This window comes from Triturus cristatus, chromosome 7 (genome assembly GCF_964204655.1).
Source record: "Triturus cristatus chromosome 7, aTriCri1.1, whole genome shotgun sequence".
Taxonomy (NCBI): Eukaryota; Metazoa; Chordata; class Amphibia; order Caudata; family Salamandridae; genus Triturus; species Triturus cristatus.
The window spans coordinates 831,195,996-831,211,834 of record NC_140590.1 but is presented as its reverse complement, the minus strand read 5'-3'; the positions used below and the strand labels follow the sequence as shown (position 1 = coordinate 831,211,834).

Here is a 15,839-nt window from a genome sequence, read left to right as displayed (position 1 = left end):
CCCGGTCATCTTGGAAATGTGTTGTGCAGTCCCAGTTCTTCTCCCTCGGATAGAGAACCTACTGCTGGACCCTCTTCAGAATCCTCATCCATTGGTGATATCGGGCCAACTTCCTCTAGTGGCCTGGCAGGTTTCAGGGACCGATGGAAAGTCCTGGGCCTTTCATGCGAGGCTGACAGATTTATCAACGAGGCCTGGTCGGCCAACACACTTAAGAGATATGCTTCCTCTTGGAAGAGATGGTGTGATTGGTGCTCTCAACGGGACGTGGATCCCTCTACAGCACATGTCTCTTTAGTTGTCAATTTTCTAGCCTCTATTGCATCCTCAGGTTTGGCATACAGAACAGTCAACAACTTTCGGTCCGCCATATCGGCAGGTCATTTACCTTTAGATGGCAAACCCATAGGTGAACACCCGTTAGTGTGTAAGTTGCTTAGAGGCATACGGATGGTTAAGCCTCCATGTCCTAAATATTCTCAGTTGTGGGATGTTTCCATTGTCCTTAAATTTCTGGAAGCGTGGCCTTCCAATAAGTATCTATCCCGTAAACAACTCTCAGCTAAATTAACGATGCTACTATGTCTAGTTTCTTACAAATGAGTCTCCGACGTACATGCATTGGACTTAGCGTGGCGTAGGTTTTCCCCAGAAGGAGTGACCTTTATCTTGTCTAGAAGAACTAAGTGTAACACTGCATCTGTTACCTACCCAGCTTTTCTAAATAATCCCAAGCTGTGCGTGGTACAATGCGTTAAAGATTACGAGGTGAGTACTGCAGAATTTCGTACTGAAATGGAAGGTCAATTGTTGATTGCTCTGCAGAAACCCTTTCGCCCGGTGGCTCCGGCTACCTTGTCTCGATGGATGCATTGGCTCATGGGCGAAGCAGGAATTTATATTTCCAAGTTTGGTGCTCATTCAGCCCGTGGAGCGATGGCTTCGAAAGCATATTCATCCGGTGTCAACCTGTCAGAAATCATGAACACAGCTGACTGGTCTACTGAACAAACCTTTAAAGCGTTTTATTACAAACCTATTGTGGATGTAGCTTCTGTTGTGGTGGCTAAGCTTTGAACAAGCATAATCAGAGCCTCCGGTCCTGACATAAAATTGAAAATTTGCGAACATTTGTGACAAGAATTTTCAATTCTATTAAGAACAACGGAGGCAAGGATTATCCCACCCAGAGGACATTATGTATTATCATATATTATCTGCTTGATCCTGCTAATTTATTGCATAAGTTTGAATGTTTCCCACCCTTCTCTTGTACTGGTTATGTACTGTTGACATTTACCAAACGGTTTTGAATGGCTTTTACGGGGTGTTCTTCTTTTATTTCAGGTGCTGGTAGCAAATAAAGCCTGAATATGGTTCAGCTGTGACCAGCTGGTGTGCAGTTCTTTGTTCGACAAGAGTGAGTTATCTGGACCGGGATCCAGTTCGAGCATGCAGCCCCGTTGGGCCTTCAGTTCTTGGTTGGAGAAGTCCTAGTCTGCCGGTGATCCTTCAGGAGCAGGTCGTGAATGGACTTAACTGTTATGTTTACAAAGAAAGAGGACTCTGTTCATGCAGGGACCTTATATACCCAGGGACTCTACGGTTCATCACATGGTTTTTCTATCTGTGTTTTCATTGGCTGCTGTGAGCTTCTAGTAAAGAAATAAGAAGCATAATCCTCGCCTCCGTTGTCCTCAATAGAATTGAAAATTCTTGTGACGAATGTTCGCAAATTTTTAATTGTGTCCATCATATTAGCTTTAGGGTGCTGTCAGGATTGAATAGGATCCAGCAGTTTTGTAGTCATGGACACATGTTAGACATATTTCTCCTTCTAACACACAAAAGGTGATGGGAGAATTCTTGCAATAAGTCTAACCACTGGCAATCGCGTGGGTAGCATTCCAACCCATTTTGTTATTTGTACCTTGATTAGACCCACCTATAGGCAAATCATTCTTGGCCAATAGGAGCAGTCCTACCCGAACTACTAAGCCAGGTTCTCTCTGAACTGGATCATGAGCAACCCAAGATCAGTTTTGCACTGATTGGGGCAGGTGAAACTTGGTTTCAGTGATACAGTGAGCAAGGGACCCATGTCTGTGCATACCCTTTGCCACTTATAGCATTACATCAAATGCACAAAAAGTGATTGGAGTATGCCTGCAGGACTGATTTGCAAATGCTGGCTCCAAACTGAGGTGGCATGGTAGGAAAAAGAAGATGGTTTGGAATGCTACCCAAGCAATTGCCAGTGGTTAGACAAATTGCACGACTCCCTCCCATCCCATTTTGTGTGTGATATTTCGACTTCTTTCCTAACTTTGTCCCTGGACTTTCAAATATTCTGCAGAAATCTTGTTTCTATAATCTTCAGTGTTCACACATACTAGCTGACTTGAAGACAATACAAGACACGTTATGCTAACATAAACAACAAGCTTTGGCAAAGGCAGTATTTCTAGTTATTATTTGCTATATTATGATTGCATTATAAAGTGCTGACTACCACTGACTTGGGGCCCGATTCACAGAACTAACTTAAGACAAAATCCTAAACTTACTACCATTTTGGTATTCACAGAAGTCACTTACTCATTTCGGTATTCACAGAAGGAACTTACTCATTTCGGTATTCACAGAAGTTAGGAGTCCTAACTTTAGGACTCCTAAATGCCTTCTGTGAATACTGAAAGTCTTAAAATTAGGATTTTTCTCAGTTTAGTAGTAGTATAGTTAGGACTCCTAAATGCCTTCTGTGAATACCGAAAGCCTTGAAATTAGGATTTTTCTCATTTTAGTAGTAGTATAGTTAGGACTCCTAACTTTAGGACTCCTAAATGCCTTCTGTGAATACCGAAAGTCTTAAAATTAGGATTTTTCTCAATTTAGTAGTAGTAAAGTTAGGACTCCTAACTTTAGGACTCATAAATGCCTTCTGTGAATACCGAAAGCCTTAAAATTAGGATTTTTCTCAGTTTAGTAGTAGTAAAGTTAGGAGCCCTAACTTTAGGACTCCTAAACTGAGAAAAATCCTAATTTTAAGACTTTCGGTATTCACAGAAGGCATTTAGGAGTCCTAAAGTTAGGACTCCTAACTTCTGTGAATAGCGAAATGAGTAAGTGTCTTCTGTGAATACCAAAATGAGTAAGTGTCTTCTGTGAATACGAAAATGGTAGTAAGTTTAGGATTTTGTCTTAAGTTAGTTCTGTGAATCGGGCCCGAGGTGTTCAAGCGCGTTTAGCTAGGCAGCATTCTGCTATGGAATCTTAGGTTAACGGTTGATACAGTTGATATTAGTTATTGTTGTGCATTGAGATTATTCTTGTACTGTTCTTAAGGAAACGATTTCATGCATTTACTTCAGTTTCTATGTGGTACATTAAATTATTAGGAGTTACATGGGATCATTAGTGGGGTTATGTGAGTTCATGCAGATGTTTGATGGGATTATAAGGTATACTAAAAGACATAAGGTATTGTTAGGCTGCAATATTATGACTTTTATAGATAGAGATTGTTTGATCTTTAAAATGGGGGTATGAACAGTTTGCAGAAATATAATAAAAGAGATTAAGGCAAGCATGCATGTGACTTAAAGTAGGCTGTACTCGGGGGGGGGTACATGCAGAGATTGCAAAGTAAGGGGGAGGTCATTTGAAAAAGAAAGTGAGGGAACAATCTGCCATTTTGAGCCAAGGTCGCTTTTTCATACAGGGTTTTAGGAATATAGAGGGGCCTTTTTGAGATAGCATGCAATGTAAGAATGTAAAACTGTAGAAAGAAACAACAGTATGTGCATGTGAGTTATTGCAATATTATGTACACGTTTGATAGGTATTGCAATCAGGCGAACAGTCTGTCCACTGCTAGGCACTGCTGCTTAAGCAATAACAGCTGTTCAGCTCAAGGGTTGGAATCATAAGTAATGGCTGAAACTGATATATAGAAACTATCAAGAACTTTAGGCAGTGCTCAACTAAACCAGAAACCTCAAGATCATAGCAACATGACAGAATATACAGGTAAATAATACAATCATCGAAAATGAGTTTCTGCAAATGGAGCTGTTGATTACCATTAAAGATTGGCTCATAGTATTAATTACAAGAGCATAGTGGGATCCATTTGTGGATGACCCTGGTTTTGCATGGCAATCGATGAGGGCAGGGCACTCTCCCCATACAGTGAAAGTGTGTTGTGCTCACTCCTGTGACTGGAGAGTTGCGACCGAGCCACTGAAGTGAGGAGGATGGAAACAAGGCTATATTTATAAATATCATAAAGACCTTGTTCGCAAGGGGCTGTTGATTAGTTCTTCCTCAAGTATATAAAAAGTGATGGATGGAATTCTTGAACTAAGCTCAGTCCCCGGTAATTACTCTGGACAATATCCCAGTCCACCATAATTTTGCAGACTATGCCACTTCAATTTGGACCCAGTCTTCTGCAAATCAGTCTTGGCCCTTCTCAAATATAAATAGTCCAGCCTGACTTGCCAGACCCTTCCTGAAGCAAAACCCAAGCAACCCAAGACCGGTTTTGCCCTGATTGGGTTCATCAGCTGAGTGCATCTTGGCTCCAGTTGCATGGTGAGCACAGAACCCACATCTGGGCATACTCATCACATTTAAGGAACCACATTTAGGAGATCACACTGAAGTATACAACAAAGTGATGTATTGATTGCTTCAATTAATCTCAGACACTGGTAATTACTTGGGCCGCATGCCAGTCCATCATTATTTGACACACCCCCAAGTAGAATTCCTGACTATTTTGGTACCTTGCACATACATTTCTGACCAGTGGGTCCTAGATGTCATTTCTCAAGGCTATGTCATGGACATTTCTTCTCTATTTCAGGACCCTCTCTTCATCAACTCTTTAGCCTAACAAAATCTCAAGGAAAAAAGCACTGCTTGGTAAACAAGGAGGCTATTATTCCTGTGTTTGCTTTGTTTGGTTTGGCTATTATTCCTGTCCCTTCTCAGGAAAGAGGGGCAGATTGTTACTCCATAGTATTTTTGGTCAAAAATTCTTCAGGGGACTTCAGGATGATAACAGATTTAAAATTCCTTAATATGTTCATTCTTACAGGTCACTTCAAGATTAAAACACTCCAACAGGTAATTCTTCTTATTACATAGGGAGATAATTTGACTAAGATTGATCTTCGCAAATGCATATTACCACTTTCCAGTTACACCTTTATACAAAACGTTTCTCAGATTTGTAATCAAAAATTAACATTGGCAGTTCTGAATTCTTCCCTTTGATCTGCAGACTGCTCCCAAAGTCCTTACAAATGTGTTAGCTCTGGCATTGGATCTATTTCACAGTTGGGGAGTAAACATCCATGAATATTTGAACGATCTTTTGATTCACTCTCCCTCCTTTAAGGACACAAAGGGACACCAGTGTGGCCATTCAGACCCTTCAGAGATTTGATTTGGCTTCCTAATCAATTGGACAAAATCTTATCTGATCCCATTTAAGAGACTAGAGTAAATTCTGGCATTTTTCATCAAATCTGCAGGAATGATATTTCTTCCTCAGACCATAAAAGGTAAAATCCTAGGTCATCTGGAAGCGCTAGTGACAAAGACAGAAACTCCAGCAGGAGAATTGGTTTGAATCCAGGGACACATGGTTATTTTTTTCCTCTACCTTTTTGGTGCCCTTCTAGCTTGTAGAGGACCAGTTTTATTAATTGCTTTATCTTTTATCGCTGCAACTCTATTTGTCATCCCTTGGGTTCACTTTCTTCTGGGGCAGTAGTGCTGCATATGTTGAGCCATTGGTTACCAGCCCAGGAGAACTATGATCCTTTTATTCTAGTGTCTTGAAAAATTCAAGAACATTTACCTTGGTGGACAATGCCCTCAACTCTGGACCAAAGGGCAATGTTTTCCTATATAGATCCAATAACCTTGACTACTGACACCAGCAGTCTGGGATGGGGAGCAATTTTAAGGTCCCAGACATCTCAGGGGCATTGGAAAACGATGGAGAAGAACAAGTCTTCCAATTGGATAGAGCTGATGGCAATCTGGAAAGCAGGTCAGTACTTTCCAGCTAGTCCCACAGGGAACATTCTGTTGATTCATAAGACAATATGATAGGCAAAACTTGCCCAAATCAACAGTTTGAGGTAGGCTTTCAGCCCCTCAATCTGTTGACTCCACAAATATGTGTTTGGGGTGATTAGAATCTCCTTTATTAAGAGCAGTCTATATCAAGGGAGTATTGCATTCTCAGGCAGATCAGTTACGCCGGGTTTGCCCATGCTCCAAGGAGTTCGTTCTGAGTCCTTGGATTTTTCCATCAACTTGCCAGAGGTGGGGTGTTCCTTGGGTAGACCTGTTTGTTACACATCAGAATTATCACCTCCTGGGGTTTTTCTCAAGGTATTGGGATCAAGCAGCAATGGGAGTGGATGCATAGACCAGCCCATGGACAGAGCTCCTTCTTTTCACCTTCTCGCCAATTCCCATAGTACCATGGTTTTAGCAAGGCTCCTGAGGAATCATCAGAACTAATTATGATATTGTGTTTTTCAGCAAGAAGATCTTTGTTACCCTCCGTCATTATCTGGCTGTGAATCAAGCGTGGGTCCTACCGCTGTCTCCCTCCCCTTTGAGTCATCCTCCATTGTCTCTGTCCTCTTTCAGCAGGTTAAGACTATCGGTCTGGAGGTTGAGAGGGAGAGTTGATTAAATAGAAGTCTTTCCAATTCTTTTTCTTCTCTCTGCAGGCCTTCGAAAAAAAGTTCCACCAATAAGGCTTATTGTCATCACTGAGCTTCTTTTAACAATTGATGTTGGTCTATAGAGCTCTATGTAGTTCAGAGTTCTCTGTAAGACATTCTACATTTTCTTCAAGATGGTTTTGACAAGAATATCTCCCTGTCTACACTTGCGCTCCAATGGTCCTCCATTAAGGGGAGCATTTAGATCTCCTTAAAATGAACATCCCTACATTGAATCTCTGCTTATAAAGCTTTTTAAGGGGTTTGAACTGGTAGGACCAATGGCTAAGTTCCTTTTCCCTCCTTGGAATTTACCTTTGGTACTAGCTTTTTTTATGAAAAATGTCTTGCTCTAAAAGTCTTGCTTCTGGTTGCTCTAACTACAGCAAGAAGAGCGGGAGAGTAGAGCTCTCTGGTGTGTCGCCATCCCTCTCTGAAAACGTTTGAGGATTATATTGGGCTTTCCTTGGATCACATTTTTTTCTGTATGGTGACTACCCCATTTCATATGGATTAGGAAATAGTTCTTCCTTCCTGAGTTTTAAATTCTTCTTCAGGTTCAGATCCTTGATTCACACTTTGGATGTTGTAAGAGGCTGCAAGGATTTACCTTAAGAGGACAACTGATTTCAGGAAATCCAACATCATGTGTGTAAATTTTGGCCCTGCTAAAAGAGGTGAGATATTATCTAATCCAACTTGGAGCAGATGGATAAAATCTGTTGTTTCTTTAGCATTCCATGCTTCTGGTAAAGACCTCCGTTGTGTGATTAAAGCATATGCCACCAGAGGGATGGCGGCTTCGTTGGCAGAATGGGCAGGGATATCTATTGATGATATCCACATAGCTGTCATCTGGGCTTCCCTGTCCGCTTTCATAATATATTACAGAATATATGAATTATGAGTTAGCTTTTGTGTTTTAGGTTCTGGTGGAGCCTCTAACTTGGGTTATTATACTTTTCTAAGTGATATTGGTGTACAAATCCCTTTATTTTCTGTCACTCTGTTGGATTGTAGAAGTAAATAATGTTTGTGGGTGTTCTGCACTCTTTTCATGTATTTTTCTCTGTTTTTCTTCTATCAACCACCTGATGAAGGGAATACCACTTGGGTATAAGTCATTTAAGTAAGCAATGGGACGAGGAAGAGATGAGGAGCGAATGCTTGCATTACTTAATGGTGATCTTCAATACGCTGATTCCTACTTCCTTGTCCCAGTATGTATGACTCTTCTTTACCATCATCAGCCTTTTTGACAGACAGGAAGAGATATGGGAGGAGGTGGGGTTTATTGTAACAACTCCTATTTTTAATAGTGAAAGAGAAAAGCTTGGGAGAACAGTATTCAGTGGATACATGGTTTCCATTTACACATTTAAGCAAGTACTGGGAAGAGTAAGTAAGAAACAGGGAACTGAAGATTACCAGTAAGTTATCCGAGAAAAAGGAAACAAGGGCTGGAATGCTGACTTGTGCTCGGTTTGTTCCTTTTGTTCCCCTCTGTAAGATGATATGCACATGTTGCTTGTTACAAAGGGCGCACACTCACATCTTGCATGCAGACGTATTTTATATACACATGCACTGAAACTCACTGTACAGTCAGCCTGAAAATCAGGAGCAAGTTAGTGATGACAATGTATGGTTTTAGCAATGTGTTACTGTATAAACAGTGCATATTTTATGTAAAGACCTTGAATTTGTTAACATTTGTAAACTCTCTTTGCTTTAGTGCAATTTTTTTGGGAATTTACTAAGTATTTGCAAAGCTAAGAGGTCTTGGTACTAAAAAAAACTGTGTGAGTCAGTGAGCCATAATAGTGTTTAGACTATATGCTCATGGTGGTCTCATATGTACCATTTGTAATTAACAATTCTAATTATTTACAACAACACTCATTTATATCAAACTGCAACAAGCACTCACAAACCCATTAAGTGTGGCTTGTTTGAGGCATGCTTGCTGTTGTGTGAATAGTCGGGATGCAATAGCAGTAAACACAGAAAGAGGTATTAAATAATGGTCAGGGAGCATACTACATAAAGCACAGGATTGTAGTTTACATGTTGTAAGCCACGTCCCGTTTAGAGATGCCTCTTAACCTTTTTTATCTCACTTACAGCACTGTGGTCCTCAATAGATTTTTGCCTACAGACAGCTAAAAGCTTTCTTGTAGGTGAGACCTAAAAATGTTGATGTTGTAAAACTCTGAAATCCTTGAAGTCAAATCTAAAACTGCTGGAGCAGAAAGTAATAGAGACCGCTTTGCTTCCTGGCAGGGCAGAGCTAATTATCTTCAGGTTTCCTGGGAGTCAAGCTCAAAGGGGGAGGAGGCACAGGCGAGAGGTAGCAACATGGAGCGCGAGGGGCAGCAGAATCAACATGAATCAGGGGAGGGGCAGCAACATGGAGGATGCTGGGAGAAAAGCAAGCTAATGGAGGAGAGAGAGAAACGTAGAGCATGTTGTGGGAGGTGAAGCAAACAGGCAAAAGAGAGAGAGCGCAACATGTAGTGCGGAGATTGGAAGAGCAGCATAGTCGTGAGACAGCTGGTAAACACCTGCATTCTCGTGAAGTGTGTAAACAAAAAAAAAAAGAGCACCTGAAAAATGAACAGGAATGCATCCATGAACCAGGGGAGGGATAAACGTAATAAGAAGAAGGAAAGCCCACACAAACTAATGAATAAGAAGCAAGCATATGAGACTGACAATGGAGTCAACCAATGGTGCGTAATGGGCGGACTCTTATACAATTTTAAGTTAACAATACTATTGTAAGGAGCACTGTAAGGCCGTTAAGTATAATTCCTGTATTGCAGTTGAGGAGCACAGGTGAAAGTGTCCATCAGCTCTTATGTCCACCTTGTAACTGTCACATACTCGAACATACACATTCTACTCTAACATAGTATACATTCTAGTACATGATACATCATAGCCTGTTCTATATTGCTTAGGAATAAGAACATAACACATTTCCCATTCTTCCAAAAGAAGAAGAAAGGAAGAAGAAAAAAAAAAAAAAAAGAAACTAATATTAAAAAAAAGAATTATGTAATGTACTACTTGTTATTAACGATATAATCCTTTAACCAACACAGAGCCATCCTTTTCCTCAACAAATGATGAGAATCCAACTAATCACCTAACAATGAACTAGTACTGGCTGGCTCGTGAGACTCAACAATATTCTCCTTGGTTACATCTGGAGAAATAATCGGGACAGAATCCATAGAACATCCATCTGTAGTGGTTTGTATGTTGGGTTCTTCTATAATCCCACTGTTGTCTTTTATGTCTTACTCTTCCAACATCCAATCACATTCAGATTTACCCTCACAAACAGAATTTCTGCTCCTAGCAACCCTACTCAAATTCGATACTTTATCACTTTTCACTCTCACAGCATTGAGTAAGATCTCTACAACCTCTTCAGGTTCAAAACATTGGCTCTCTCCATTAGGAACAAAGCCTGTTTTTTTCCTTGCACCCAATCTCCTGTGTTTACCTCAGGAGTTTTAACACCATGTTTTGCGTTGTAATACTCCTTACTTTTACCATGCACAATTTCCATTCTGTCCCGTACTTCATCCATGGACCATGATTCCATACCAGTACGAAATAACCAACCGGGGGTGAACTTAAAACAAAGGGGGGCAGTCCAGTTGCATTATTACATGTGACTTGGTAAGCCCAAACAGTTTTACCAATCTGTGTGATCCAATCCTGATTGCTTTTAATTGCCAATTGGATGGTTCCCTTAAGAACAAGGTTAAACCTTTCCATCATTCTGTTACTACTAAGGTTATAGAGAGAAGTGGTTCTGGGTTTAATCCCCAACTTCTTAAAATATGCTTTGGCTTTACCAGATAAAAATTGCACACCATTGTCGCTGACAATGGATGTGGGAATACCTTCAGAGACAAAAAGTTAGTCTAAAAATGTCAAAGCAGAATCAGTATCAGCATTGCTAACGACCTTGACCACAGGCCATCTTCAAAACAAATCGATCAAAACAATTAAATATTTGTGTGATTCTCCAACAGGTCTCATAGTGTCCACGGCTACTGTCTCCCAGGGTTTTTTTGGTAACAAACCTTCACTCATAGGTGAACGAAAGGTTCATAAAGACTTGTCTGAGGTGGAACACGCACAACAATCACGTACAATTCTTTCGACATGAAAATCCATCCTAGGCCACCAGAATAACCTTTTGATAACGAATTTCGTTTTGACAATACCAGAATGGCCTTCGTGGCACAATTCAATATTCCAATCGCGTAACCCTTCAGGTGGAACTACTATTTCACCTCTAAATAAGGTGCCATCCTCCACAGCCAGTTCAAATCTAACCTCCCAAAAGGGTTTGATGGAGGTATCCAATTATTCCTTCTTAGGCCAATCATTCAAAACATGCGAGATCACATCTTCGAGAATTTGGTCTTTGGCACACTCAGTCGTCCATTCAGTCTTCTCAATAGCTGAAAAGCCTTGATCATGGATTAAAGCCACTTGTAATCCCTTCCATTCCACATTCTCACACTTTTCTAGCATGACTGGCATTCTGGAAAGAAAATCTGCCACAACATTGTTTTTAACTGGCATGTAAATTATCTTGTCAACAAAATTTTGCATTCACATTGAAATCCTTGCAAGTCTTGCAGATGCTGTGATAGCACCTTCTGTAGTTAGAATTTTCACTAAAGGCTTATGGTCACAACAAAGTATACAAGCCTTCCCCCAAATTAAAGACTTGAAGTGTTCTAAAGCCCACGCACATGACAACGCCTCTCTTTCAATGATTGGGTACTTTTCTTCACAAGGAGAAAGGGATCTAGAAGCATACGCAATTATATTTTCCTTGCTTAGATTATCCATTTAAGAGAGTACAGCTCCTAACCCCTTGTTGATAGTGTCAGTGATAATAAAGCTATCTAAGGTGGGGTCAAAACTACGAAGTGCTGTTGCATTACCAATTGCCAATGTAATGGCCTTAAAATCACTGTCACACTCTAAAGACCAATTGAAAACAGTGTTCTTTTTAAGCAGCTGGTGAATATTAAATGTCCTTTCAGCAAAATTAGGGACCTATTTGGAACAGAATTCTGCCATCCCTAAGAATGACCTAACATCCTCTTTATTGGTAGGTACAGAAGCCTCCGCAATGGTGGACACTAGAGTAGGTTTAGGTTTGACACCTGACTCATCAATCACATGACCAAGGTAAGTAACACTTCTTTCTGCAAATTTGCACTTAGAGTGTTCCACCGGGAGACCTTTGTTCTATAAAATGCTACACTCTTCTTAATCTTGAAGCATGTTCCTCCTTGTCAGCACCGAAAACAAGGATATCATCCTGGAAGAAGCTGACGCCTTGTTCCTTGTTGAAAAGTTGGAACATTAACCATTGAAAAACGGTGGCAGCCGAGGCCAACCGAAAGGGCATCTGTTTGAATTGGAAACAGTCAAACGGAGTGATGAATGAAGTGAGTTTCATTGATTCTGGTGACAATGAGATCTGGTGATACGCTGCCAAAATGTCCAATTTAAAAAACCATTTAGCTTTTTTTAAACACGTCACCATCTCGTTAACTTTAGGCAAAGGAAATCTATCAATTACAATGTTATTATTCAAGTGTCTTAAGTCTACACAGAGCCTGATCTTGCCGTTGCTCCGTTTGGCCACAACAATGGGAGAAACCCATTCAGAAGCTTCAATAGGTTCTATAATGTGTGCTGCAACCAATTTATCTATCTCCTTAGAAACTTCTTCTCTCACAAGTATAGGGATGTTGCGACATTTGTGTACCTTAGGTGTAACATTCTGTTTTAGAATTATTTTGTGTTCGAAACCTTACAGATTACCCAAAACTTTACCAGATACTTAGGAAATTGTCTCAAAATGCTATCTCCCACAGTGCCACATTCGACTTCCAAGACCTGTTCCTTACTGTTAGGATTTAAGGTGATGTGCAACTGTTTCTGGTCAAACCATCCCAGAACAGGTGGACCAGTTTTGGCAATGTACAATTTACCTCTACTTTCCCGTCCTTTGAATTTAAAGGTGAACCAACGATAACCCAACAAATCAGTAGTCTCACCACCATACACTTCAGGATGTATGTCTGGTTCTAATAATTGTTTACTAACTTTCTGTATAAAGGACGATTCCTACAGTTCTTCATTAATAATTGTGTATTGAGAGCCTGAGTCTGCGTAAATCTCGATACCAACTCCCTCAATTTCCATCCAACACACTGGTTTGTTTTTGCAAAACTCGTCACAAATATTAAGCACCAAATTGTTACGAATATTCATTATTAAACTCTTTGTGTCAGCAGTATCCTCTTCACAATCTTCATTAGAAGTAACTTCCCTGTCATTGTCATCAGTACAGTTTACAAATCTAACATTGGTTCTTCTCTTCCTGCACACTTTAGCAAAATGGCCTTTAATGCCACAGTTACTGCACTTGTGTTTAATAGCAGGACAACTCATGCTATACGCCAAGTGTTCAGTGCTACCGCATCTGTAACATTTGGGTTGGGTTCTAAAATTGGTATTGTCCCTGGCAGTAGCAAAGGTTCTCTTTTTTTCTACATGAGTACCCACTTTGCCCACAAACTCGTTAATTGCATGGTCTTGCTTAAGAACATTGGCACATCTGCTAGAAATTTCTGCTTTACGCACAATAGCTAAGATATCATCTAATGATGAATCTCCTTTGATCCAGAGCCTTTTTTATATAGCTGGATTACTGGCATGCATCACAACTTGGTCTCTGATACAGTCTTCTTGCAAAACACCAAATTTGCAATCCAAAGCTAACCCTTTAAGATCAAATAAATAAGCCTTCCATTCTAACCATTTTAGTGATGGTTCAGAGCCTAAAACCCAAAATGCTTGAGGAGGATTGATGTTGTAGCTTTGGGTGCTCATGGTGAGTGGATTTGTCCAGTGTCCTTACTTAACCCGAAGGACTAGTCCACTGTCCTAACTTCACCACAACAGAGCAACTCAAATAAGGAACAAAGTATTTGGTAAGATTCCGTAAGTTCAGTAGAATAGTAAGGGCCTACCGTAATGGTGCTGTATGGTTAGGCTTTCCTGTTTTCAGTTTCTATTTTTGGTAAATTCTGGTGGTGTTTTTTCAGTGTTTTCCAGTGATTTCAAGGCCTCAAAAAAACAGTGCTTTTCAGTGGTTACTCATTTTCGCGCCATAAAAAAGAACTGAAGCTGTGTTGTACCGGTGTTTATGGAACGCTTTGCTTTTATTATTGCTTGCTTTCTTCATTGATGCATGGTATGTAGACAGTGTACGTACAGTGTATATGAGGTCCAAATACATTTTTACAAGTCGAAGGTTAAGTCAGCACTTTCTGAAATGTGCCTGAAAAGGGTGGCTCTGTGCAAGGCACACCTCTTGAACTGCGGGGTACAGAGAGAACAGGGTGGAAGGGAGCTGAAAAGAAAAGAAAAGCCAGCACCGTTGAGATGCACTTTTAGTTGAGCACAAGCGAGAACACTTGGAGCGCAGAGAGATTGGCAGGTGATAGGGGGGGCGTGTGAGAGTGAGCTTTCTACACAAGGGAGATAGTAACACAGGGGGAGAACCAAGGAGTAGAGAGAGCTGGAAAACACATACACTCTTGAGGAGTGCAGAAAAATGAAAAAAAGTCGCTCCTTAAAAGTGAGCCGCAGGACACACGTAAAGGGGCTATACTCCTCGAGAGGCACAAACACAAGATAGACAAGGCCAGCCATCAAATAAGAAGCTAGCAAATTGGCAATAAAGCCAACCCCTCGTAAGCAATGGGCAGACTTTAGGTCCTCTATAAGATCTTGATATGCAAACAATAGGTCTTTTGAAACAAGACAGCTTGCGCTGTCTGGTATGCTCAACCTACAAATGACAATCCACAACGTTTGATTTTAATAGCATTGCAAGGAATGACCAGAAAGAGTGTTTGCACATTCTGATTTATTCATTTAATGCTCTCTAGTCCATTCAGGTAGTTGTCTCCCTCTAACCTTTAGAGATGTGACCTATGTGGCTTGGGTGGGAGAGAGATGCACACATTTTCGTTCCATTAAGTGAAGCATATCCACTTTTGATTCCACAGCAGCAATACTTCTGCATGAATTTGGATTTTCCACACTTGCGAATTACTTTATCATTTGTTACATAATCTGCAGTTTTAACAAAAATTTATTTCCAGCCAGATGCTACACAAGGGACACATCGCTGCAGCTTACAGTGTGCAAAAGTTGAATTGGTCACCTCTCAGCTGTTGATTTCTGTTTCAGTGATTTAAAGAGGAGAATGGTTTACCCAGATTGGTTAATCATCTGCAATTGATGCCCTGACAGAAGTGTTTTTGTCTTCAGCAGTAAGCAGAAAACCATAACTACTTAAATGTAATATACAATAGTATAAAGATTGATTTCTTCTTTCTCATGAAAATGTGTTGTTTAATTGTTCACACAAATCCATGTTTACATCACAGACACTGTTCTCAAAGCAGGCCGAGTAACTTAAAGAAGTATTATTTTTTAAGGTCTGATGTTTTATATTCTAAGGGACATCCAAGTGAAGCACATCCATTCTAAATATGGAATATCCTTTAGTGATCTGCATGACTCCTAATACCCACGCGTGCTTCTAGATTCCATATTGTGTGAACACAGATTAAACCGGAAGCTGTAGTAAAGTTTAGAAATGTACCTGGAATGTGCAGAATTAAAGAAGCTTTTCTTTCAAGAATTGTGTACATGTATATTTGTTTTCTGCCAAGGGCCACATTGTGTATGTTGTATATGCACTATTTTACTGTAGGTGATAGAATGGGCAGTGTTAATAAAATTGTGTTCCTGTGCTTCCATGCATGACAAAATCAATAACTTAGTAAATAAACTTATGGACAGAATCCGCTGAATGCATATAGATGATTTATCAAGGACCCTAGGCATGAGTTCTAGCATTGGCATCCTTATTGTACTGAAGTTGTCAGACTGTCAAAATAGCTGCATAAGAAAGCCAATAATGGGCTGTACAATTGGTCTTTCCTTGCTCCATAA

The 15,839-nt window shown here is 40.3% G+C and overlaps 1 pseudogene across 1 annotated transcript in view; it reads left to right on the top strand.

Moving 5' to 3' along the window:
- Positions 1-15,839, top strand: part of LOC146810684 (catechol O-methyltransferase-like) — a 118,109-nt pseudogene that overhangs the window by 90,430 nt on the left and 11,840 nt on the right. The gene's annotated exons all lie outside the window — the stretch shown is intronic.